General features: G+C 40.7%; 9 non-coding genes across 9 annotated transcripts; all 9 read left to right on the top strand.

Annotated features, from left to right (window-relative positions):
- Positions 1 to 1,891: 1,891 nt before the first annotated feature.
- Positions 1,892 to 1,964, top strand: trnaf-gaa (transfer RNA phenylalanine (anticodon GAA)). The gene has a single exon. It is a non-coding gene; the product is annotated as a tRNA-Phe (tRNA).
- Positions 1,965 to 5,076: 3,112 nt separating this feature from the next.
- trnaf-aaa (transfer RNA phenylalanine (anticodon AAA)) lies at positions 5,077 to 5,148 on the top strand. Its single transcript has one exon. It is a non-coding gene; the product is annotated as a tRNA-Phe (tRNA).
- Positions 5,149 to 6,174: 1,026 nt separating this feature from the next.
- On the top strand, positions 6,175 to 6,247 carry trnaf-gaa (transfer RNA phenylalanine (anticodon GAA)). The gene has a single exon. It is a non-coding gene; the product is annotated as a tRNA-Phe (tRNA).
- Positions 6,248 to 6,848: 601 nt separating this feature from the next.
- Positions 6,849 to 6,921, top strand: trnaf-gaa (transfer RNA phenylalanine (anticodon GAA)). The gene has a single exon. It is a non-coding gene; the product is annotated as a tRNA-Phe (tRNA).
- Positions 6,922 to 7,612: 691 nt separating this feature from the next.
- On the top strand, positions 7,613 to 7,685 carry trnaf-gaa (transfer RNA phenylalanine (anticodon GAA)). The gene has a single exon. It is a non-coding gene; the product is annotated as a tRNA-Phe (tRNA).
- Positions 7,686 to 9,048: 1,363 nt separating this feature from the next.
- On the top strand, positions 9,049 to 9,121 carry trnaf-gaa (transfer RNA phenylalanine (anticodon GAA)). The gene has a single exon. It is a non-coding gene; the product is annotated as a tRNA-Phe (tRNA).
- A 1,363-nt stretch (positions 9,122 to 10,484) lies between these two features.
- Positions 10,485 to 10,557, top strand: trnaf-gaa (transfer RNA phenylalanine (anticodon GAA)). Its single transcript has one exon. It is a non-coding gene; the product is annotated as a tRNA-Phe (tRNA).
- Positions 10,558 to 13,372: 2,815 nt separating this feature from the next.
- trnaf-gaa (transfer RNA phenylalanine (anticodon GAA)) lies at positions 13,373 to 13,445 on the top strand. Its single transcript has one exon. It is a non-coding gene; the product is annotated as a tRNA-Phe (tRNA).
- A 1,035-nt stretch (positions 13,446 to 14,480) lies between these two features.
- Positions 14,481 to 14,553, top strand: trnaf-gaa (transfer RNA phenylalanine (anticodon GAA)). Its single transcript has one exon. It is a non-coding gene; the product is annotated as a tRNA-Phe (tRNA).
- Positions 14,554 to 25,732: the final 11,179 nt, after the last annotated feature.

Below are 25,732 nucleotides of genomic sequence, written 5' to 3' on the forward strand. Positions count from 1 at the left end.
ACTGGAGCTTTCTTGGACCCACAAAAAAAATTTTTTGGGGGAATGCGGGAATCGATCCCACTACCTATAGCATGCTAAGCAAAAACAGTACCAATTGATCAAATTTCCCAGCTGTTTGAAATTGCCACAAGGAGCAACCAAGAGTGTCCAGTCTTGTCAGGCTATGCTGTTGGTGGACTTGTTAGTTTGCGCTCCAGCACTTGCAGAGGCTCATCTCAACAATTGTGCTCTGTAGCCAGCGGCCGGTTAGCTCATAGAGTGTGTGATACGCTGCTCTCTGAAAGTTAGTAATGTCTTGCTTTGTCATCTGACATTGTGACATCAGTGTTACATGAGAGTTGCTTGTCATTTTTACATGACAGTAGGTTGTCGTAAGACAAGGCTGCATGAAGTGTGAACTGGAGTTTTCTTGGATCCATAAAATAATGTGCTTTTGGAGAATGCAGGCATCGATCCAACTACCTCAGGGATGCTAAAGAATTTGAGCTAATTCCCCAGCCGTTTGGAATTTCCTCAAGAAGCAACCAAGAGGGTCCAGTCTTGTCAGTCTATGCTGTTGGTTGATTTGTTAGTTTAGGCGCCAGCACTTGCAGAGGTTCAGTGCATATCAACAATTGCACCCAATAAATAGTGGAAGTTTAGCTCAGTTGGTTAGAGTGTGGTGCAAATAATGCCAAGGTTATGAGTTCGATCCCCATACTGGCAATTATGTACATTTTGAGTGTCAAAATTATCAATCACATGCATGTGAATTGTCAAGGGTGCTACAGAATCAAGTTGAGTGAATTGCTGAAATAGCTCAGTTGGGAGAGCGTTAGACTGAAGATCTAAAGGTCCCTGGTTCGACCCGTGGTTTCGGCATCTGTATGTGTTCTTTCTTTATGCTCTGGCTTCAAGGAAACTATCCACAGCTTTGTTTGTGGGCCTCAATGGTGTGTGCTACGCTGATCTTCTGAAAGAAAGTAATCTCTTGCTTTTATATCTGACATTTTGACATCAGTGTTACAGGAAAGTTGCTTGTCATTGTTACATGACAGTAGGTTGTCGTAAGACAAGGCTGCATGAAGTGTGAACTGGAGCTTTCTTGGACCCACAAAAAAAATTGTTTTGGGGGAATGCGGGAATCGATCCCACTACCTATAGCATGCTAAGCAAAAACAGTACCAATTGATCAAATTTCCCAGCTGTTTGAAATTGCCACAAGGAGCAACCAAGAGTGTCCAGTCTTGTCAGGCTATGCTGTTGGTGGACTTGTTAGTTTGCGCTCCAGCACTTGCAGAGGCTCATCTCAACAATTGTGCTCTGTAGCCAGCGGCCGGTTAGCTCAGTTGGTTGGAGTGTGTGATACGCTGCTCTCTGAAAGTTAGTAATGTCTTGCTTTGTCATCTGACATTGTGACATCAGTGTTACATGAGAGTTGCTTGTCATTTTTACATGACAGTTTCATGTCATTGTTTACATGACAGTAGGTTTTCGTAAGACAAGGCTGCATGAAGTGTGAACTGGAGTTTTCTTGGATCCATAAAATAATGTGCTTTTGGAGAATGCAGGCATCGATCCAACTACCTCAGGGATGCAAAGAATTTGAGCTAATTCCCCAGCCGTTTGGAATTTCCTCAAGAAGCAACCAAGAGGGTCCAGTCTTGTCAGTCTATGCTGTTGGTTGATTTGTTAGTTTAGGCGCCAGCACTTGCAGAGGTTCGGTGCATATCAACAATTGCACCCAATATCTAGTGGAAGGTTAGCTCAGTTGGTTAGAGTGTGGTGCAAATAATGCCAAGGTTATGGGTTCGATCCCCATACTGGCAATTATGTACATTTTGAGTGTCAAAATTATGAGTCACATGCATGTAAATTGTCAAGGGTGCCACAGAATTAAGTTGAGTGAATTGCCGAAATAGCTCAGTTGGGAGAGCGTTAGACTGAAGATCTAAAGGTCCCTGGTTCGATCCCTGGTTTCGGCATCTGTATGTGTTCTTTCTTTATGCTTTGGCTTCAAGGAAACTATCCACAGCTTTGTTTGTGGGCCTCAATGGTGTGTGCTACGCTGATCTTCTGAAAGAAAGTAATCTCTTGCTTTTATATCTGACATTTTGACATCAGTGTTACAGGAAAGTTGCTTGTCATTGTTACATGACAGTAGGTTGTCGTAAGACAAGGCTGCATGAAGTGTGAACTGGAGCTTTCTTGGACCCACAAAAAAAATTGTTTTGGGGGAATGCGGGAATCGATCCCACTACCTATAGCATGCTAAGCAAAAACAGTACCAATTGATCAAATTTCCCAGCTGTTTGAAATTGCCACAAGGAGCAACCAAGAGTGTCCAGTCTTGTCAGGCTATGCTGTTGGTGGACTTGTTTGTTTGCGCTCCAGCACTTGCAGAGGCTCATCTCAACAATTGTGCTCTGTAGCCAGCGGCCGGTTAGCTCAGTTGGTTAGAGTGTGTGATACGCTGCTCTCTGAAAGTTAGTAATATCTTGCTTTTATATCTGACATTGTGACATCAGTGTTACATGAGAGTTGCTTGTCATTTTTACATGACAGTAGGTTGTCGTAAGACAAGGCTGCATGAAGTGTGAACTGGAGTTTTCTTGGATCCATAAAATAATGTGCTTTTGGAGAATGCAGGCATCGATCCAACTACCTCAGGGATGCTAAAGAATTTGAGCTAATTCCCCAGCCGTTTGGAATTTCCTCAAGAAGCAACCAAGAGGGTCCAGTCTTGTCAGTCTATGCTGTTGGTTGATTTGTTAGTTTAGGCGCCAGCACTTGGTTAGCTCAGTTGGTTAGAGTGTGGTGCAAATAATGCCAAGGTCAAAATTATGAATCACATGCATGTGAATTGTCAAGGGTGCTACAGAATCAAGTTGAGTGAATTACCGAAATAGCTCAGTTGGGAGAGTGTTAGACTGAAGATCTAAAGGTCCCTGGTTCGATCCCTGGTTTCGGCATCTGTATGTGTTCTTTCTTTATGCTCTGGCTTCAAGGAAACTATCCACAGCTTTGTCTGTGGGCCTCAATGGTGTGTGCTACGCTGCTCTTCTGAAAGAAAGTAATGTCTTGCTTTTATATCTGACATTTTGACATCAGTGTTACAGGAAAGTTGCTTGTCATTGTTACATGACAGTAGGTTGTCGTAAGACAAGGCTGCATGAAGTGTGAACTGGAGCTTTCTTGGACCCACAAAAAAAATTGTTTTGGGGGAATGCGGGAATCGATCCCACTACCTATAGCATGCTAAGCAAAAACAATACCAATTGATCAAATTTCCCAGCTGTTTGAAATTGCCACAAGGAGCAACCAAGAGTGTCCAGTCTTGTCAGGCTATGATGTTGGTGGACTTGTTAGTTTGCGCTCCAGCACTTGCAGAGGCTCATCTCAACAATTGTGCTCTATAGCCAGCGGACGGTTAGCTCAGTTGGTTAGAGTGTGTGATACGCTGCTCTCTGAAAGTTAGTAATGTCTTCCTTTGTCATGTGACATCAGTGTTACATGAGAGTTGCTTGTCATTTTTACATGACAGTTTCATGTCATTGTTTACATGACAGTAGGTTGTCGTAAGACAAGGCTGCATGAAGTGTGAGCTGGAGTTTTCTTGGATCCATAAAATAATGTGCTTTTGGAGAATGCAGGCATCGATCCAACTACCTCAGGGATGCAAAGAATTTGAGCTAATTCCCCAGCCGTTTGGAATTTCCTCAAGAAGCAACCAAGAGGGTCCAGTCTTGTCAGTCTATGCTGTTGGTTGATTTGTTAGTTTAGGCGCCAGCACTTGCAGAGGTTCGGTGCATATCAACAATTGCACCCAATATCTAGTGGAAGGTTAGCTCAGTTGGTTAGAGTGTGGTGCAAATTATTCTAAGGTTATGGGTTCGATCCCCATACTGGAAATTATGTACATTTTGAGTGTCAAAATTATGAGTCACATGCATGTGAATTGTCAAGGGTGCCACAGAATTAAGTTGAGTGAATTGCCAAAATAGCTCAGTTGGGAGAGCGTTAGACTGAAGATCCAAAGGTCCCTGGTTCGATCCCTGGTTTCGGCATCTGTATGTGTTATTTCTTTATGCTCTGGCTTCAAGGAAACTATCCACAGCTTTGTTTGTGGGCCTCAATGGTGTGTGCTACGCTGCTCTTCTGAAAGAAAGTAACGTCTTGCTTTTATATCTGACATTTTGACATCAGTGTTACAGGAAAGTTGCTTGTCATTGTTACATGACAGTAGGTTGTCGTAAGACAAGGCTGCATGAAGTGTGAACTGGAGCTTTCTTGGACCCACAAAAAAAATTGTTTTGGGGGAATGCGGGAATCGATCCCACTACCTATAGCATGCTAAGCAAAAACAATACCAATTTATCAAATTTCCCAGCTGTTTGAAATTGCCACAAGGAGCAACCAAGAGTGTCCAGTCTTGTCAGGCTATGCTGTTGGTGGACTTGTTAGTTTGCGCTCCAGCACTTGCAGAGGCTCATCTCAACAATTGTGCTCTGTAGCCAGCGGACGGTTAGCTCAGTTGGTTAGAGTGTGTGATACGCTGCTCTCTGAAAGTAAGTAATGTCTTGCTTTGTCATCTGACATTGTGACATCAGTGTTACATGAGAGTTGCTTGTCATTTTTACATGACAGTTTCATGTCATTGTTTACATGACAGTAGGTTGTCGTAAGACAAGGCTGCATGAAGTGTGAACTGGAGTTTTCTTGGATCCATAAAATAATGTGCTTTTGGAGAATGCAGGCATCGATCCAACTACCTCAGGGATGCAAAGAATTTGAGCTAATTCCCCAGCCGTTTAGAATTTCCTCAAGAAGCAACCAAGAGGGTCCAGTCTTGTCAGTCTATGCTGTTGGTTGATTTGTTAGTTTAGGCGCCAGCGCTTGCAGAGTTTCGGTGCATATCAACAATTGCACCCAATATCTAGTGGAAGGTTAGCTCAGTTGGTTAGAGTGTGGTGCAAACAATGCCAAGGTTATGGGTTCGATCCCCATACTGGCAATTATGTACATTTTGAGTGTCAAAATTATGAGTCACATGCATGTGAATCGTCAAGGGTGCCACAGAATTAAGTTGAGTGAATTGCCGAAATAGCTCAGTGGGAGAGCGTTAGACTAAAGATCTAAAGGTCCCTGGTTCGATCCCTGGTTTCGGCATCTGTATGTGTTCTTTCTTTATGCTTTGGCTTCAAGGAAACTATCCACAGCTTTGTTTGTGGGCCTCAATGGTGTGTGCTACGCTGCTCCTCTGAAAGTAAAGTCTTGCTTTTTCATCTGACATTTTGACATCAGTGTTACAGGAAAGTTGCTTGTCATTGTTACATGACAGTAGGTTGTCGTAAGACAAGGCTGCATGAAGTGTGAACTGGAGCTTTCTTGGACCCACAAAAAAAATTGTTTTGGGGGAATGCGGGAATCGATCCCACTACCTATAGCATGCTAAGCAAAAACAATACCAATTGATCAAATTTCCCAGCTGTTTGAAATTGCCACAAGGAGCAACCAAGAGTGTCCAGTCTTGTCAGGCTATGCTGTTGGTGGACTTGTTAGTTTGCGCTCCAGCACTTGCAGAGGCTCATCTCAACAATTGTGCTCTATAGCCAGCGGACGGTTAGCTCAGTTGGTTAGAGTGTGTGATACGCTCTCTCTGAAAGTAAGTAATGTCTTGCTTTGTCATCTGACATTGTGACATCAGTGTTACATGAGAGTTGCTTGTCATTGTTACATGACAGTTTCTTGTCATTGTTTACATGACAGTAGGTTGTCGTAAGACAAGTCTGCATGAAGTGTGAACTGGAGTTTTCTTGGATCCATAAAACAATGTGCTTTTGGAGAATGCAGGCATCGATCCCACTACCTCAGGCATGCAAAGAATTTGAGCTAATTCCCCAGCCGTTTGGAATTTCCGTAAGAAGCAACCAAGAGTGTCCAGTCTTGTCAGGCTATGCTGTTGGTTGATTTGTTAGTTTAGGCGCCAGCACTTGCAGAGGCTCGGTGCATCTCAACAATTGCGCCCAATAGCTAGTTGAATGGTTAGCTCAGTTGGTTAGAGTGTGGTGCTAATAACTCCAAGGTTATCTGTTCGATCCCCATACTGGCAATTATGTACATTTTGAGTGTCAAAATTATGAATCACATGCATGTGAATTGTCAAGGGTGCCACAGAATTAAGTTGAGTGAATTGCCGAAATAGCTCAGTTGGGAGAGCGTTAGACTGAAGATCTAAAGGTCCCTGGTTCGATCCCTGGTTTCGGCATCTGTATGTGTTCTTTCTTTATGCTCTGGCTTCAAGGAAACTATCCACAGCTTTGTTTGTGGGCCTCAATGGTGTGTGCTATGCTGCTCCTCTGAATGTAAGTAATGTCTTGTTTTTTCATCTGACATTTTGACATCAGTGTTACAGGAAAGTTGCTTGTCATTGTTACATGACAGTAGGTTGTCGTAAGACAAGGCTGCATGAAGTGTGAACTGGAGCTTTCTTGGATCCATAAAATAATGTGCTTTTGGAGAATGCAGGCATCGATCCCACTACCTCAGGCATGCAAAGAATTTGAGCTAATTCCCCAGCCGTTTGGAATTTCCGCAAGAAGCAACCAAGAGGGTCCAGTCTTGTCAGGCTATGCTGTTGGTTGATTTGTTAGTTTAGGCGCCAGCACTTGCAGAGTCTCGGTGCATCTCAACAATTGCGCCCAATAGAATGTTGAATGGTTAGCTCATTTGGATAGAGTGTGGTGCTAATAACTCCAAGGTTATCTGTTCGATCCCCATACTGGCAATATGTACATTTTGAGTGTCAAAATTATGAATCACATGCATGTGAATTGTCAAGGGTGCCACAGAATTAAGTTGAGTGAATTGCCGAAATAGTTCAGTTGGGAGAGCGTTAGACTGAAGATCTAAAGGTCCCTGGTTCGATCCCTGGTTTCGGCATCTGTATGTGTTCTTTCTTTATGCTCTGGCTTCAAGGAAACTATCCACAGCTTTGTTTGTGGGCCTCAATGGTGTGTGCTACGCTGCTCCTCTGAATGTAAGTAATGTCTTGTTTTTTCATCTGACATTTTGACATCAGTGTTACAGGAAAGTTGCTTGTCATTGTTACATGACAGTAGGTTGTCGTAAGACAAGGCTGCATGAAGTGTGAACTGGAGCTTTCTTGGATCCACCAAAAAATGTGTTTTTGGGGAATGCGGGCACCGATCCCACTACCTATAGCATGCTAAGCAAACACAATACCAATTGAACAAATTCCCCAGCTGTTTGGAATTGCCACAAGGAGCAACCAAGAGTGTCCAGTCTTGTCAGGCTATGCTGTTGGTGGACTTGTTAGTTTGCGCTCCAGCACTTGCAGAGGCTCGGTGCATCTCAACAATTGTGCTCTGTAGCCAGCGGCCGGTTAGCTCAGTTGGTTAGAGTGTGTGATACGCTGCTCTCTGAAAGTAAGTAATGTCTTGCTTTGTCATCTGACATTGTGACATCAGTGTTACATGAGAGTTGCTTGTCATTGTTACATGACAGTTTCTTGTCATTGTTTACATGACAGTAGGTTGTCCTAAGACAAGGCTGCATGAAGTGTGAACTGGAGTTTTCTTGGATCCATAAAACAATGTGCTTTTGGAGAATTGCCGAAATAGCTCAGTTGGGAGAGCGTTAGACTGAAGATCTAAAGGTCCCTGGTTCGATCCCTGGTTTCGGCATCTGTATGTGTTCTTTCTTTATGCTCTGGCTTCAAGGAAACTATCCACAGCTTTGTTTGTGGGCCTCAATGGTGTGTGCTACGCTGCTCCTCTGAATGTAAGTAATGTCTTGTTTTTTCATCTGACATTTTGACATCAGTGTTACAGGAAAGTTGCTTGTCATTGTTACATGACAGTAGGTTGTCGTAAGACAAGGCTGCATGAAGTGTGAACTGGAGCTTTCTTGGATCCATAAAATAATGTGCTTTTGGAGAATGCAGGCATCGATCCCACTACCTCAGGCATGCAAAGAATTTGAGCTAATTCCCCAGCCGTTTGGAATTTCCGCAAGAAGCAACCAAGAGGGTCCAGTCTTGTCAGGCTATGCTGTTGGTTGATTTGTTAGTTTAGGCGCCAGCACTTGCAGAGTCTCGGTGCATCTCAACAATTGCACCCAATAGCTTAAGGACGGTTAGCTCAGTTGGTTAGAGAGTGGTGCAAATAACGCCAAGAATATGGCTTCAATCCCCATACTGGCAATTATGTACATTTTGAGTGTCAAAATTATGAATCACATGCATGTGAATTGTCAAGGGTGCCACAGAATTAAATTGAGGGAATTGCCGAAAAAGCTCAGTTGGGAGAGTGTTAGACTGAAGATCTAAAGGTCCCTGGTTCGATCCCGGGATTCGGCATTTGTATGTGTTCTTTCTTTATGCTCTGGCTTCAAGGAAACTATCCACAGCTTTTTTGTGGGCCTCAATGCTGTGTGCTACGCTGCTCCTCTGAAAGTAAGTAATGTCTTGCTTTTTCATCTGACATTTTGACATCAGTGTTACAGGAAAGTTGCTTGTCATTGTTACATGACAGTAGGTTGTCGTAAGACAAGGCTGCATGAAGTGTGAACTGGAGCTTGCTTGGATCCACAAAAAATGTGTTTTTGGGGAATGCGGGCACCGATCCCACTACCTATAGCATGCTAAGCAAACACAATACCAATTGAACAAATTCCCCAGCTGTTTGGAATTGCCACAAGGAGCAACCAAGAGTGTCCAGTCTTGTCAGGCTATGCTTTTGGTGGACTTGTTAGTTTGTGCTCCAGCACTTGCAGAGGCTCGGTGCATCTCAACAATTGTGCTCTGTAGCCAGCGGCCGGTTAGCTCAGTTGGTTAGAGTGTGTGATACGCTGCTCTCTGAAAGTAAGTAATGTCTTGCTTTGTCATCTGACATTGTGACATCAGTGTTACATGAGAGTTGCTTGTCATTGTTACATGACAGTTTCTTGTCATTGTTTACATGACAGTAGGTTGTCGTAAGACAAGGCTGCATGAAGTGTGAACTGGAGTTTTCTTGGATCCATAAAACAATGTGCTTTTGGAGAATTGCCGAAATAGCTCAGTTGGGAGAGCGTTAGACTGAAGATCTAAAGGTCCCTGGTTCGATCCCTGGTTTCGGCATCTGTATGTGTTCTTTCTTTATGCTCTGGCTTCAAGGAAACTATCCACAGCTTTGTTTGTGGGCCTCAATGGTGTGTGCTACGCTGCTCCTCTGAATGTAAGTAATGTCTTGTTTTTTCATCTGACATTTTGACATCAGTGTTACAGGAAAGTTGCTTGTCATTGTTACATGACATTAGGTTGTCGTAAGACAAGGCTGCATGAAGTGTGAACTGGAGCTTTCTTGGAACCATAAAATAATGTGCTTTTGGAGAATGCAGGCATCGATCCCACTACCTCAGGCATGCAAAGAATTTGAGCTAATTCCCCAGCCGTTTGGAATTTCCGCAAGAAGCAACCAAGAGGGTCCAGTCTTGTCAGGCTATGCTGTTGGTTGATTTGTTAGTTTAGGCGCCAGCACTTGCAGAGTCTCGGTGCATCTCAACATTTGCACCCAATAGCTAGTGGACGGTTAGCTCAGTTGGTTAGAGAGTGGTGCAAATAACGCCAAGAATATGGCTTCAATCCCCATACTGGCAATTATGTACATTTTGAGTGTCAAAATTATGAATCACATGCATGTGAATTGTCAAGGGTGCCACAGAATTAAATTGAGGGAATTGCCGAAAAAGCTCAGTTGGGAGAGTGTTAGACTGAAGATCTAAAGGTCCCTGGTTCGATCCCGGGATTCGGCATTTGTATGTGTTCTTTCTTTATGCTCTGGCTTCAAGGAAACTATCCACAGCTTTTTTGTGGGCCTCAATGCTGTGTGCTACGCTGCTCCTCTGAAAGTAAGTAATGTCTTGCTTTTTCATCTGACATTTTGACATCAGTGTTACAGGAAAGTTGCTTGTCATTGTTACATGACAGTAGGTTGTCGTAAGACAAGGCTGCATGAAGTGTGAACTGGAGCTTGCTTGGATCCACAAAAAATGTGTTTTTGGGGAATGCGGGCACCGATCCCACTACCTATAGCATGCTAAGCAAACACAATACCAATTGAACAAATTCCCCAGCTGTTTGGAATTGCCACAAGGAGCAACCAAGAGTGTCCAGTCTTGTCAGGCTATGCTTTTGGTGGACTTGTTAGTTTGTGCTCCAGCACTTGCAGAGGCTCGGTGCATCTCAACAATTGTGCTCTGTAGCCAGCGGCCGGTTAGCTCAGTTGGTTAGAGTGTGTGATACGCTGCTCTCTGAAAGTAAGTAATGTCTTGCTTTGTCATCTGACATTGTGACATCAGTGTTACATGAGAGTTGCTTGTCATTGTTACATGACAGTTTCTTGTCATTGTTTACATGACAGTAGGTTGTCCTAAGACAAGGCTGAATGAAGTGTGAACTGGAGTTTTCTTGGATCCATAAAACAATGTGCTTTTGGAGAATTGCCGAAATAGCTCAGTTGGGAGAGCGTTAGACTGAAGATCTAAAGGTCCCTGGTTCGATCCCTGGTTTCGGCATCTGTATGTGTTCTTTCTTTATGCTCTGGCTTCAAGGAAACTATCCACAGCTTTGTTTGTGGGCCTCAATGGTGTGTGCTACGCTGCTCCTCTGAATGTAAGTAATGTCTTGTTTTTTCATCTGACATTTTGACATCAGTGTTACAGGAAAGTTGCTTGTCATTGTTACATGACATTAGGTTGTCGTAAGACAAGGCTGCATGAAGTGTGAACTGGAGCTTTCTTGGATCCATAAAATAATGTGCTTTTGGAGAATGCAGGCATCGATCCCACTACCTCAGGCATGCAAAGAATTTGAGCTAATTCCCCAGCCGTTTGGAATTTCCGCAAGAAGCAACCAAGAGGGTCCAGTCTTGTCAGGCTATGCTGTTGGTTGATTTGTTAGTTTAGGCGCCAGCACTTGCAGAGTCTCGGTGCATCTCAACAATTGCACCCAATAGCTAGTGGACGGTTAGCTCAGTTGGTTAGAGAGTGGTGCAAATAACGCCAAGAATATGGCTTCAATCCCCATACTGGCAATTATGTACATTTTGAGTGTCAAAATTATGAATCACATGCATGTGAATTGTCAAGGGTGCCACAGAATTAAATTGAGGGAATTGCCGAAAAAGCTCAGTTGGGAGAGTGTTAGACTGAAGATTTAAAGGTCCCTGGTTCGATCCCGGGATTCGGCATTTGTATGTGTTCTTTCTTTATGCTCTGGCTTCAAGGAAACTATCCACAGCTTTTTTGTGGGCCTCAATGCTGTGTGCTACGCTGCTCCTCTGAAAGTAAGTAATGTCTTGCTTTTTCATCTGACATTTTGACATCAGTGTTACAGGAAAGTTGCTTGTCATTGTTACATGACAGTAGGTTGTCGTAAGACAAGGCTGCATGAAGTGTGAACTGGAGCTTGCTTGGATCCACAAAAAATGTGTTTTTGGGGAATGCGGGCACCGATCCCACTACCTATAGCATGCTAAGCAAACACAATACCAATTGAACAAATTCCCCAGCTGTTTGGAATTGCCACAAGGAGCAACCAAGAGTGTCCAGTCTTGTCAGGCTATGCTTTTGGTGGACTTGTTAGTTTGTGCTCCAGCACTTGCAGAGGCTCGGTGCATCTCAACAATTGTGCTCTGTAGCCAGCGGCCGGTTAGCTCAGTTGGTTAGAGTGTGTGATACGCTGCTCTCTGAAAGTAAGTAATGTCTTGCTTTGTCATCTGACATTGTGACATCAGTGTTACATGAGAGTTGCTTGTCATTGTTACATGACAGTTTCTTGTCATTGTTTACATGACAGTAGGTTGTCGTAAGACAAGGCTGCATGAAGTGTGAACTGGAGTTTTCTTGGATCCATAAAACAATGTGCTTTTGGAGAATGCAGGCATCGATCCCACTACCTCAGGCATGCAAAGAATTTGAGCTAATTCCCCAGCCGTTTGGAATTTCCGCAAGAAGCAACCAAGAGGGTCCAGTCTTGTCAGGCTATGCTGTTGGTTGATTTGTTAGTTTAGGCGCCAGCACTTGCAGAGGTTCGGTGCATATCAACAATTGCACCCAATAGCTAGTGGACGGTTAGCTCAGTTGGTTAGAGAGTGGTGCAAATAAAGCAAAGGTTATGGGTTCGATCCCCATACTGGCAATTATGTACATTTTGAGTGTCAAAATTATGAATCACATGCATGTGAATTGTCAAGGGTGCCACAGAATTAAGTTGAGTGAATTTCTGAAATAGCTCAATTGGGAGAGCGTTAGACTGAAGATCTAAAGGTCCCTGGTTCGATCCTGGGTTTCGGCATTTGTATGTGTTCTTTCTTTATGCTCTGGCTTCAAGGAAACTATCCACAGCTTTGTTTGTGGACCTCAATGGTGTGTGCTACGCTGCTCCTCTGAAAGTAAGTAATGTCTTGCTTTTTCATCTGACATTTTGACATCAGTGTTACAGGAAAGTTGCTTGTCATTGTTACATGACAGTAGGTTGTTGTAAGACAAGGCTGCATGAAGTATGAACTGGAGCTTTCTTGGATCCACAAAAAAAAATGTTTTTGGGGAATGCGGGCACCGATCCCACTACCTATAGCATGCTAAGCAAACACAATACCAATTGAACAAATTCCCCAGCTGTTTGGAATTGCCACAAGGAGCAACCAAGAGTGTCCAGTCTTGTCAGGCTATGCTGTTGGTGGACTTGTTAGTTTGCGCTCCAGCACTTGCAGAGGCTCGGTGCATCTCAACAATTGTGCTCTGTAGCCAGCGGCCGGTTAGCTCAGTTGGTTAGAGTGTGTGATACGCTGCTCTCTGAAAGTAAGTAATGTCTTGCTTTGTCATCTGACATTGTGACATCAGTGTTACATGAGAGTTGCTTGTCATTGTTACATGACAGTTTCATGTCATTGTTTACATGACAGTAGGTTGTCCTAAGACAAGGCTGCATGAAGTGTGAACTGGAGTTTTCTTGGATCCATAAAATAATGTGCTTTTGTAGAATGCAGTCATCGATCCAACTACCTCAGGGATGCAAAGAATTTGAGCTAATTCCCCAGGCGTTTGGAATTTCCTCAAGAAGCAACCAAGAGGGTCCAGTCTTGTCAGGCTATGCTGTTGGTTGATTTGTTAGTTTAGGCACCAGCACTTGCAGAGGTTCGGTGCATATCAACAATTGCACCCAATAGCTAGTGGACGGTTAGCTCAGTTGGTTAGAGAGTGGTGCAAATAAGGCCAAGGTTATGGGTTCAATCCCCATACTGGCAATTATTTACATTTTGAGTGTCAAAATTATGAGTCACATGCATGTGAATTATCAAGAGTGCCACAGAATTAATTTGAGTGAATTGCCGAAATAGCTCAGTTGGGAGAGCGTTAGACTGAAGATCTGAAGGTCCCTGGTTCGATCCCTGGTTTCGGCATCTGTATGTGTTCTTTCTTTATGCTCTTGCTTCAAGGAAACTTTCCACAGCTTTGTTTGTGGGCCTCAATGGTGTGTGCTACGCTGCTCCTCTGAAAGTAAGTAATGTCTTGCTTTTTCATCTGACATTTTGACATCAGTGTTAGAGGAAAGTTGCTTGTCATTGTTACATGACAGTAGGTTGTCGTAAGACAAGGCTGCATGAAGTGTGAACTGGAGCTTTCTTGGATCCACAAAAAAATGTGTTTTGGGGGAATGCGGGCATCGATCCCACTACCTATAGCATGCTAAGCAAACACAATACCAATTGAACAAATTCCCCAGCTGTTTGGAATTGCCACAAGGAGCAACCAAGAGTGTTCAGTCTTGTCAGGCTATGCTGTTGGTGGACTTGTTAGTTTGCGCTCCAGCACTTGCAGAGGCTCGGTGCATCTCAACAATTGTACTCTGTAGCCAGCGGCCGGGTAGCTCAGTTGGTTAGAGTGTGTGATACGCTGCCCTCTGAAAGTAAGTAATGTCTTGCTTTGTCATCTGACATTGTGACATCAGTGTTACATGAGAGTTGCTTGTCATTGTTACATGACAGTTTCTTGTCATTGTTTACATGACAGTAGGTTGTCGTAAGACAAGGCTGCATGAAGTGTGAACTGGAGTTTTCTTGGATCCATAAAACAATGTGCTTTTGGAGAATGCAGGCATCGATCCCACTACCTCAGGCATGCAAAGCATTTGAGCTTATTCCCCAGCCGTTTGGAATTTCCGCAAGAAGCAACCAAGAGGGTCCAGTCTTGTCAGGCTATGCTGTTGGTTGATTTGTTAGTTTAGGCGCCAGCACTTGCAGAGGCTCGGTGCATATCAACAATTGCACCCTATAACTAGTGGACGGTTAGCTCAGTTAGTTAGAGTGTGGTGCTAATAATGCCAAGGTTTTTGGTTCGATCCCCATACTAGCAATTATGTACATTTTGAGTGTCAAAATTATGAATCACATGCATGTGAATTGTCAAGGGTGCCACAGAATTAAGTTGAGTGAATTGCCGAAATAGTTCAGTTGGGAGAGCGTTAGACTGAAGATCTAAAGGTCCCTGGTTCGATCCCTGGTTTCGGCATTTGTATGTGTTCTTTCTTTATGCTCTGGCTTCAAGGAAACTATCCACAGCTTTGTTTGTGGGCCTCAATGGTGTGTGCTACGCTGCTCCTCTGAAAGTAAGTAATGTCTTGCTTTTTCATCTGACATTTTGACATCAGTGTTACAGGAAATTGCTTGTCATTGTTACATGACAGTAGGTTGTCGTAGGACAAGGCTGCATGAAGTGTGAACTGAAGCTTTCTTGGATCCCCAAAAAAATGTGTTTTTGGGGAATGCGGGCACCGATCCAACTACCTATAGCATGCTAAGCAAACACAATACCAATTGAACAAATTCCCCAGCTGTTTGGAATTGCCACAAGGAGCAACCAAGAGTGTCCAGTCTTGTCAGGCTATGCTGTTGGTGGACTTGTTAGTTTGCGCTCCAGCACTTGCAGATGCACGGTGCATCTCAACAATTGTGCTCTGTAACCAGCAGCCGGTTAGCTCAGTTGGTTAGAGTGTGTGATACGCTGCTCTCTGAAAGTAAGTAATGTCTTGCTTTGTCATCTGACATTGTGACATCAGTGTTACATGAGAGTTGCTTGTCATTTTTACATGACAGTTTCATGTCATTGTTTACATGACAGTAGGTTGTCGTAAGACAAGGCTGCATGAAGTGTGAACTGGAGTTTTCTTGGATCCATAAAATAATGTGCTTTTGGAGAATGCAGGCATCGATCCAACTACCTCAGGGATGCAATGAATTTGAGCTAATTCCCCAGCCGTTTGGAATTTCCTCAAGAAGCAACCAAGAGGGTCCAGTCTTGTGAGTCTATGCTGTTGGTTGATTTGTTAGTTTAGGCGCCAGCACTTGCAGAGGTTCGGTGCATATCAACAATTGCACCCAATATCTAGTGGACGGTTAGCTCAGTTGGTTAGAGAGTGGTACAAATAACGCCAAGGTTATGGGTTCGATCCCCATACTGGCAATTGTGTACATTTTGAGTGTCAAAATTATGAGTATGATTTAGAGCTTGTTTATGGAAAAGTGTTTTTTTCTGTATTTCAATGTTGCAACTTGCTGAAAACTGTCCACGGTGTTCATTTCATCTCAACTAGACAGCACAGCAAAAATTGGACATCCAGAGTGCATCAAACATGATTTAGAGCTTGTTTATGGAAAAGTGCTATTTCCATTTCAATGTGAAACTTGCTGAAAACTCTCCACGGGTCATTTCAATCTCAAACTCCAGACAACAGGACAGCACCAAAAATTGGAAATCCAGATTGCATCAAAACATGATTTAGAACAGCTTGTTTGGATGAAGGAAAACAGTTTTTCAGTATTTCAATGTTGCAACTTGCTGAAAACTGTCCACAATGTTCATTTCATCTCAAATAGACAGCACAGCAAAATTGGACATCCAGAGTGCATCAAACATGATTTAGAGCTTGTTTATGGAAAAACGTTTTTTTCTGCATTTCAATGTTGCAACTTGCTGAAAACTGTCCACAATGTTCATTTCATCTCAATAGACAGCACAGCAAACATTGGACATCCAGAGTGCATCAAACATGATTTAGAGCTTGTTTATGGAAAAGTGTATTTCTGCATTTCAATGTTGCAACTTGCTGAAACAGTCCACAATGTTCATTTCATCTCAAATAGACAGCACAGCAAAAATTGGACATCCAGAGTGCATCAAACATGATTTAGAGCTTGTTTATGGAAAAAAATTTTTCTGCATTTCAATGTTGCAACTTGCTGAAAACTGTCCACAGTTCATTTCATCTCAAATAGACAGCACAGCAAAAATTGGACATCCAGAGTGCATCAAACATGATTTAGAGCTTGTTTATGGAAAAGTGTTATTTCTGCATTTCAATGTTGCAACTTGCTGAAAACTGTCCACAATGTTCATTTCATCTCAAATAGACAGCACAGCAAAAATTGGACATCCAGAGTGCATCAAACATGATTTAGAGCTTGTTTATGGAAAAGTGTTTTTTCTGTATTTCAATGTTGCAACTTGCTGAAACTGTCCACAATGTTCATTTCATCTCAATAGACAGCACAGCAAAAAATGGACATCCAGAGTGCATCAAACATGATTTAGAGCTTGTTTATGGAAAAGTGCTTATCTCCATTTCAATGTTGCAACTTGCTGAAAACAGTCCACAGTGTTCATTTCAACTCGAATAGACAGCACAGCAAAATTGGACATCCAGAGTGCATCAAACATGATTTAGAGCTTGTTTATGGAAAAGTTTTTTCTGCATTTCAATGTTGCAACTTGCTGAAAACTGTCCACATGTTCATTTCATCTCAAATAGACAGCACAGCAAAATTGGACATCCAGAGTGCATCAAACATGATTTAGAGCTTGTTTATGGAAAAGTTTTTATTCTGTTTTCAATGTTGCAACTTGCTGAAAACTGTCCACAATGTTCATTTCATCTCAAATAGACAGCACAGCAAAAATTGGACATCCAGAGTGCATCAAACATGATTTAGAGCTTGTTTATGGAAAAGTGCTTTTTTCTGTATTTCAATGTTGCAACTTGCTGAAAACTGTCCACATGTTCATTTCATCTCAAATAGACAGCACAGCAAAAATGGACATCCAGAGTGCATCAAACATGATTTAGAGCTTGTTTATGGAAAAAAAAATTTCCATTTCAATGTTGCAACTTGCTGAAAACAGTCCACAATGTTCATTTCATCTCGAATAGACAGCACAGCAAAAATTGGACATCCAGAGTGCATCAAACATGATTTAGAGCTTGTTTATGGAAAAGTGTTTTTCTGTATTTCAATGTTGCAACTTGCTGAAAACTGTCCACAATGTTCATTTCATCTCAAATAGACAGCACAGCAAAAATTGGACATCAGAGTGCATCAAACATGATTTAGAGCTTGTTTATGGAAAAAGTTTTTTCTGCATTTCAATGTTGCAACTTGCTGAAAATGTCCACAATGTTCATTTCATCTCAAAGACACACAGCAACAAAAAAAAGACATCCAGAGTGCATCAAACATGATTTAGAGCTTGTTTATGGAAAAGGCTTTTTTTTCTGCATTTCAATGTTGCAACTTGCTGAAAACTGTCCACAATGTTCATTTCATCTCAATAGACAGCACAGCAAAAATTGCATCCAGAGTGCATCAAACATGATTTAGAGCTTGTTTATGGAAAAAATTTTTCTGCATTTCAATGTTGCAACTTGCTGAAAACAGTCCACAATGTTCATTTCATCTCAATAGACAGCACAGCAAAAATTGGACATCCAGAGTGCATCAAACATGATTTAGAGCTTGTTTATGGAAAAGTTTTTTCTGCATTTCAATGTTGCAACTTGCTGAAAACTGTCCACAATGTTCATTTCATCTCAATAGACACACAGCAAAAATGGACATCCAGAGTGCATCAAACATGATTTAGAGCTTGTTTATGGAAAAAAAAATTTCCATTTCAATGTTGCAACTTGCTGAAAACTGTCCACAATGTTCATTTCATCTCAATAGACAGCACAGCAAAAATTGGACATCCAGAGTGCATCAAACATGATTTAGAGCTTGTTTATGGAAAAGTTTTTTTCTGCATTTCAATGTTGCAACTTGCTGAAAACTGTCCACATGTTTTTCATTCATCTCAATAGACAGCACAGCAAAAATTGGACATCCAGAGTGCATCAAACATGATTTAGAGCTTGTTTATGGAAAAGTGTTTTTTCTGCATTTCAATGTTGCAACTTGCTGAAAATGTCCACAATGTTCATTTCATCTCAAATAGACAGCACAGCAAAAAATTGGACATCCAGAGTGCATCAAACATGATTTAGAGCTTGTTTATGGAAAAGTGCTTTTTCTGCATTTCAATGTTGCAACTTGCTGAAAACTGTCCACAATGTTCATTTCATCTCAAATAGACAGCACAGCAAAAGGACATCCAGAGTGCATCAAACATGATTTAGAGCTTGTTTATGGAAAAGTGTATTTCTGCATTTCAATGTTGCAACTTGCTGAAAACTGTCCACAATGTTCATTTCATCTCAAATAGACAGCACACAAAATGGACATCCAGAGTGCATCAAACATGATTTAGAGCTTGTTTATGGAAAAGTGCTGTTTCTGTTTTCAATGTTGCAACTTGCTGAAAACTGTCCACAATGTTTTTCATCTCAAATAGACACAGCACAGCAAAAATTGACATCCAGAGTGCATCAAACATGATTTAGAGCTTGTTTATGGAAAAGTGCTTATCTCATTTCAATGTTGCAACTGCTGAAAACAGTCCACAATGTTCATTTCAACTCAATAGACAGCACAGCAAAAATTGGACATCCAGAGTGCATCAAACATGATTTAGAGCTTGTTTATGGAAAAGTGCTTATTTCTGCATTTCAATGTTGCAACTTGCTGAAAACAGTCCACAGTGTTTTCATAACATCTCGAATAAACAACAAAAACATTTTCATCCAGAGTGCATCAAACATGATTTAGAGCTTGTTTATGGAAAAGTGCTTATTTCTGCATTTCAATGTTGCAACTTGCTGAAAACTGTCCACGGTGTTCATTTAATCTCAACTAGACACAGCACAGCAAAAATTGGACATCCAGAGTGCATCAAACATGATTTTAGAGCTTGTTTATGGAAAAGTGCTTATTTCTGCATTTCAATGTTGCAACTTGCTGAAAAAGTCCACAGTGTTTTCATAACATCTCGAATAAACATAACAAAAATTGGACATCCAGAGTGCATCAAACATGATTTAGAGCTTGTTTATGGAAAAGTGCTTATTTCTGCATTTCAATGTTGCAACTTGCTGAAAACTGTCCACAGTGTTTTCATACATCTCAAATAGACATAACACAAAAACATTTTTCATCCAGAGTGCATCAAACATGATTTAGAGCTTGTTTATGGAAAAGTGCTTATTTCTGCATTTCAATGTTGCAACTTGCTGAAAACTGTCCACAGTGTTTTCATAACATCTCGAATAAACATAACCAAAACATTTTTCATCCAGAGTGCATCAAACATGATTTAGAGCTTGTTTATGGAAAAGTGCTTATTTCTGCATTTCAATGTTGCAACTTGCTGAAAACTGTCCACGCGTTCATTCATCTCAACTAGACAGCACAGCAAAAATTGGACATCCAGAGTGCATCAAACATGATTTAGAGCTTTTTATGGAAAAGTGCTTATTTCTGCATTTCAATGTTGCAACTTGCTGAAAACTGTCCACGGTGTTCATTTCATCTCAACTAGACACAGCACAGCAAAATTGGACATCCAGAGTGCATCAAACATGATTTAGAGCTTGTTTATGGAAAAGTGCTTATTTCTGCATTTCAATGTTGCAACTTGCTGAAAACTGTCCACAGTGTTCATAACATCTCGAATAAACATAACAAAACATTTTTCATCCAGAGTGCATCAACATGATTTAGAGCTTGTTTATGGAAAAGTGCTTATTTCTGCATTTCAATGTTGCAACTTGCTGAAAACAGTCCACAGTGTTTTCATAACATCTCGAATAAACATAACAAAAATTTTTCATCCAGAGTGCATCAAACATGATTTAGAGCTTGTTTATGGAAAAGTGCTTATTTCTGCATTTCAATGTTGCAACTTGCTGAAAACTGTCCACAGTGTTTTTCATAACATCTCAAACAAACAAAACATTTTTCATCCAGAGTGCATCAAACATGATTTAGAGCTTGTTTATGGAAAAGTGCTTATTTCTGCATTTCAATGTTGCAACTTGCTGAAAACTGTCCACGGTGTTCATTTCATCTCAACTAGACAAAGCACAGCAAAAATTGGACATCCAGAGTGCATCAAACATGATTTAGAGCTTGTTTATGGAAAAGTGCTTATTTCTGCATTTCAATGTTGCAACTTGCTGAAAACTATCCACGGGTTCATTTCATCTCAACTAGACACAGCACAGCAAAAATTGGACATCCAGAGTGCATCAAACATGATTTAGAGCTTGTTTATGGAAAAGTGCTTATTTCTGCATTTCAATGTTGCAACTTGCTGAAAACTGTCCACAGTGTTTTCATAACATCTCGAATAAACATAACAAAAATTTTTATCCAGAGTGCATCAAACATGATTTAGAGCTTGTTTATGGAAAAGTGCTTATTTCTGCATTTCAATGTTGCAACTTGCTGAAAACTGTCCACAGTTTTCATTTCATCTCAATAACCACAACAAAAAATTGGACATCCAGAGTGCATCAATGATTTAGAGCTTGTTTATGGAAAAGTGCTTATTTCTGCATTTCAATGTTGCAACTTGCTGAAAACTGTCACAGTGTTTTATAACATCTCGAATAAACATAACAAAACATTTTTCATCCAGAGTGCATCAAACATGATTTAGAGCTTGTTTATGGAAAAGTGCTTATTTCTGCATTTCAATGTTGCAACTTGCTGAAAAAGTCCACAGTGTTTTCATACATCTCGAATAAACATAACAAAAAATTTTCATCCAGAGTGCATCAAACATGATTTAGAGCTTGTTTATGGAAAAGTGCTTATTTCTGCATTTCAATGTTGCAACTTGCTGAAAACTGTCCACGGTGTTCATTTCATCTCAACTAGACACAGCACAGCAAAATTTGGACATCCAGAGTGCATCAAACATGATTTAGAGCTTGTTTATGGAAAAGTGCTTATTTCTGCATTTCAATGTTGCAACTTGCTGAAAACTGTCCACAGTGTTCATTTAATCTCAACTAGACACAGCACAGCAAAAATTGGACATCCAGAGTGCATCAAACATGATTTAGAGCTTGTTTATGGAAAAGTGCTTATTTCTGCATTTCAATGTTGCAACTTGCTGAAAACTGTCCACGGTGTTCATTTCATCTCAATAGACACAGCACAGCAAAAATTGGACATCCAGAGTGCATCAAACATGATTTAGAGCTTGTTTATGGAAAAGTGCTTATTTCTGCATTTCAATGTTGCAACTTGCTGAAAACTGTCCACGGCGTTCATTTCATCTCAACTATAGACAGCACAGCAAAAATTGGACATCCAGAGTGCATCAAACATGATTTAGAGCTTGTTTATGGAAAAGTGCTTATTTCTCTGCATTTCAATGTTGCAACTTGCTGAAAACTGTCCACGGTGTTCATTTCATCTCAACTAGACACAGCACAGCAAAAATTGGACATCCAGAGTGCATCAAACATGATTTAGAGCTTGTTTATGGAAAAGTGCTTATTTCTGCATTTCAATGTTGCAACTTGCTGAAAACTGTCCACGTGTTCATTTCATCTCAACTAGACACAGCACAGCAAAAATTGGACATCCAGAGTGCATCAAACATGATTTAGAGCTTGTTTATGGAAAAGTGCTTATTTCTGCATTTCAATGTTGCAACTTGCTGAAAACTGTCCACGGTGTTCATTTCATCTCAACTAGACACAGCACAGCAAAATTGGACATCCAGAGTGCATCAAACATGATTTAGAGCTTGTTTATGGAAAAGTGCTTATTTCTGCATTTCAATGTTGCAACTTGCTGAAAACAGTCCACATGTTTTCATAACATCTCGAATAAACATAACAAAAATTTTTCATCCAGAGTGCATCAAACATGATTTAGAGCTTGTTTATGGAAAAGTGCTTATTTCTGCATTTCAATGTTGCAACTTGCTGAAAACTGTCCACGGTGTTTTCATTCATCTCAACTAGACACAGCACAGCAAATTGGACATCCAGAGTGCATCAAACATGATTTAGAGCTTGTTTATGGAAAAGTGCTTATTTCTGCATTTCAATGTTGCAACTTGCTGAAAACTGTCCACAGTGTTCATTTCATCTCAACCTAGACACAGCACAGCAAAATTGGACATCCAGAGTGCATCAAACATGATTTAGAGCTTGTTTATGGAAAAGTGCTTATTTCTGCATTTCAATGTTGCAACTTGCTGAAAACTGTCCACGTGTTCATTTAATCTCAATAGAGACAGCACAGCAAAATTGCATCCAGAGTGCATCAAACATGATTTAGAGCTTGTTTATGGAAAAGTGCTTATTTCTCTTTCTGCATTTCATGTTGCAACTTGCTGAAAACTGTCCACGGTGTTCATTTCATCTCAACCTAGACACAGCACAGCAAAAATTGGACATCCAGAGTGCATCAAACATGATTTAGAGCTTGTTTATGGAAAAGTGCTTATTTCTGCATTTCAATGTTGCAACTTGCTGAAAACTGTCCACGGTTCATTTCATCTCAACTAGACACAGCACAGCAAAAATTGGACATCCAGAGTGCATCAAACATGATTTAGAGCTTGTTTATGGAAAAGTGCTTATTTCTGCATTTCAATGTTGCAACTTGCTGAAAACTGTCCACGGTGTTCATTTCATCTCAACTAGACACAGCACAGCAAAAATTGGACATCCAGAGTGCATCAAACATGATTTAGAGCTTGTTTATGGAAAAGTGCTTATTTCTGCATTTCAATGTTGCAACTTGCTGAAAACAGTCCACAGTGTTTTCATAACATCTCGAATAAACAAACAAAACATTTTTCATCCAGAGTGCATCAAACATGATTTAGAGCTTGTTTATGGAAAAGTGCTTATTTCTGCATTTCAATGTTGCAACTTGCTGAAAACTGTCCACGGCGTTCATTTCATCTCAACTAGACACAGCACAGCAAAAATTGGACATCCAGAGTGCATCAAACATGATTTAGAGCTTGTTTATGGAAAAGTGCTTATTTCTGCATTTCAATGTTGCAACTTGCTGAAAAGTCCACAGTGTTTTCATAACATCTCGAATAACATAACAAAAAACATTTTTCATCCAGAGTGCATCAAACATGATTTAGAGCTTGTTTATGGAAAAGTGCTTATTTCTGCATTTCAATGTTGCAACTTGCTGAAAACTGTCCACGGTGTTCATTTCATCTCAACTAGACACAGCACAGCAAAAATTGGACATCCAGAGTGCATCAAACATGATTTAGAGCTTGTTTATGGAAAAGTGCTTATTTCTGCATTTCAATGTTGCAACTTGCTGAAAACTGTCCACGGTGTTCATTTCATCTCAACTAGACACAGCACAGCAAAATTGGACATCCAGAGTGCATCAAACATGATTTAGAGCTTGTTTATGGAAAAGTGCTTATTTCTGCATTTCAATGTTGCAACTTGCTGAAAACTGTCCACGGTGTTCATTTCATCTCAACTAAGACAGCACAGCAAATTGGACATCCAGAGTGCATCAAACATGATTTAGAGCTTGTTTATGAAAAGTGCTTATTTCTATTTCTGCAATGTTGCAACTTGCTGAAAACTGTCCACGCGTTCATTTCATCTCAACTAGACAGCACAGCAAAATTGGACATCCAGAGTGCATCAAACATGATTTAGAGCTTGTTTATGGAAAAGTGCTTATTTCTGCATTTCAATGTTGCAACTTGCTGAAAACTGTCCACGGTGTTCATTTCATCTCAACTAGACACAGCACAGCAAAAATTGGACATCCAGAGTGCATCAAACATGATTTAGAGCTTGTTTATGGAAAAGTGCTTATTTCTGCATTTCAATGTTGCAACTTGCTGAAAACTGTCCACGGTGTTCATTATCTCAACTAGACACAGCACAGCAAAAATTGGACATCCAGAGTGCATCAAACATGATTTAGAGCTTGTTTATGGAAAAGTGCTTATTTCTGCATTTCAATGTTGCAACTTGCTGAAACTGTCCACAGTGTTTTTTAACATCTCAAATACATACAAAAACAATTTTCATCCAGAGTGCATCAAACATGATTTAGAGCTTGTTTATGGAAAGTGCTTATTTCCATTTCAATGTTGCAACTTGCTGAAAACTGTCCACGGTGTTCATTTCATCTCAACTAGACACAGCACAGCAAAATTGGACATCCAGAGTGCATCAAACATGATTTAGAGCTTGTTTATGGAAAAGTGCTTATTTCTGCATTTCAATGTTGCAACTTGCTGAAAACTGTCCACAGTGTTTTCATAACATCTCGAATAAAACATAACAAAAACATTTTTCATCCAGAGTGCATCAAACATGATTTAGAGCTTGTTTATGGAAAAGTGCTTATTTCTGCATTTCAATGTTGCAACTTGCTGAAAACTGTCCACGGTGTTCATTTAATCTCAACTAGACACAGCACAGCAAAAATTGGACATCCAGAGTGCATCAAACATGATTTAGAGCTTGTTTATGGAAAAGTGCTTATTTCTGCATTTCAATGTTGCAACTTGCTGAAAACTGTCCACGGTGTTCATTTCATCTCAACTAGACAGCACAGCAAAAATTGGACATCCAGAGTGCATCAAACATGATTTAGAGCTTGTTTATGGAAAAGTGCTATTTCTGCATTTCAATGTTGCAACTTGCTGAAAACTGTCCACGGTGTTCATTTCATCTCAACTAGACACGCACAGCAAAAATTGACATCCAGAGTGCATCAAACATGATTTAGAGCTTGTTTATGGAAAAGTGCTTATTTCTGCATTTCAATGTTGCAACTTGCTGAAAACTGTCCACGGTGTTCATTTCATCTCAACTAGAACAGCACAGCAAAAATTGGACATCCAGAGTGCATCAAACATGATTTAGAGCTTGTTTATGAAAAGTGCTTATTTCTGCATTTCAATGTTGCAACTTGCTGAAAACAGTCCACAGTGTTTTCATAACATTCGAATAAACATAACAAAAACATTTTTCATCCAGAGTGCATCAAACATGATTTAGAGCTTGTTTATGGAAAAGTGCTTATTTCTGCATTTCAATGTTGCAACTTGCTGAAAACTATCCCACGGTGTTCATTTCATCTCAACCTAGACACAGCACAGCAAAAATTGGACATCCAGAGTGCATCAAACATGATTTAGAGCTTGTTTATGGAAAAGTGCTTTTTCTGCATTTCAATGTTGCAACTTGCTGAAAACAGTCTCAGTGTTTTCATAGCGCCAGCACTTGCAGAGGTTCGGTGCATATCAACAATTGCACCCAATATCTAGTGGACGGTTAGCTCAGTTGGTTAGAGAGTGGTACAAATAACGCCAAGGTTATGGGTTCGATCCCCATACTGGCAATTATGTACATTTTGAGTGTCAAAATTATGAGTCACATGCATGTGAATTGTCAAGGGTGCCACAGAATTAAGTTGAGTGAATTGCCGAAATAGCTCAGTTGGGAGAGCGT

This window comes from Oncorhynchus kisutch, unplaced genomic scaffold (assembly GCF_002021735.2).
Source record: "Oncorhynchus kisutch isolate 150728-3 unplaced genomic scaffold, Okis_V2 scaffold731, whole genome shotgun sequence".
Lineage (NCBI taxonomy): Eukaryota > Metazoa > Chordata > Actinopteri > Salmoniformes > Salmonidae > Oncorhynchus > Oncorhynchus kisutch.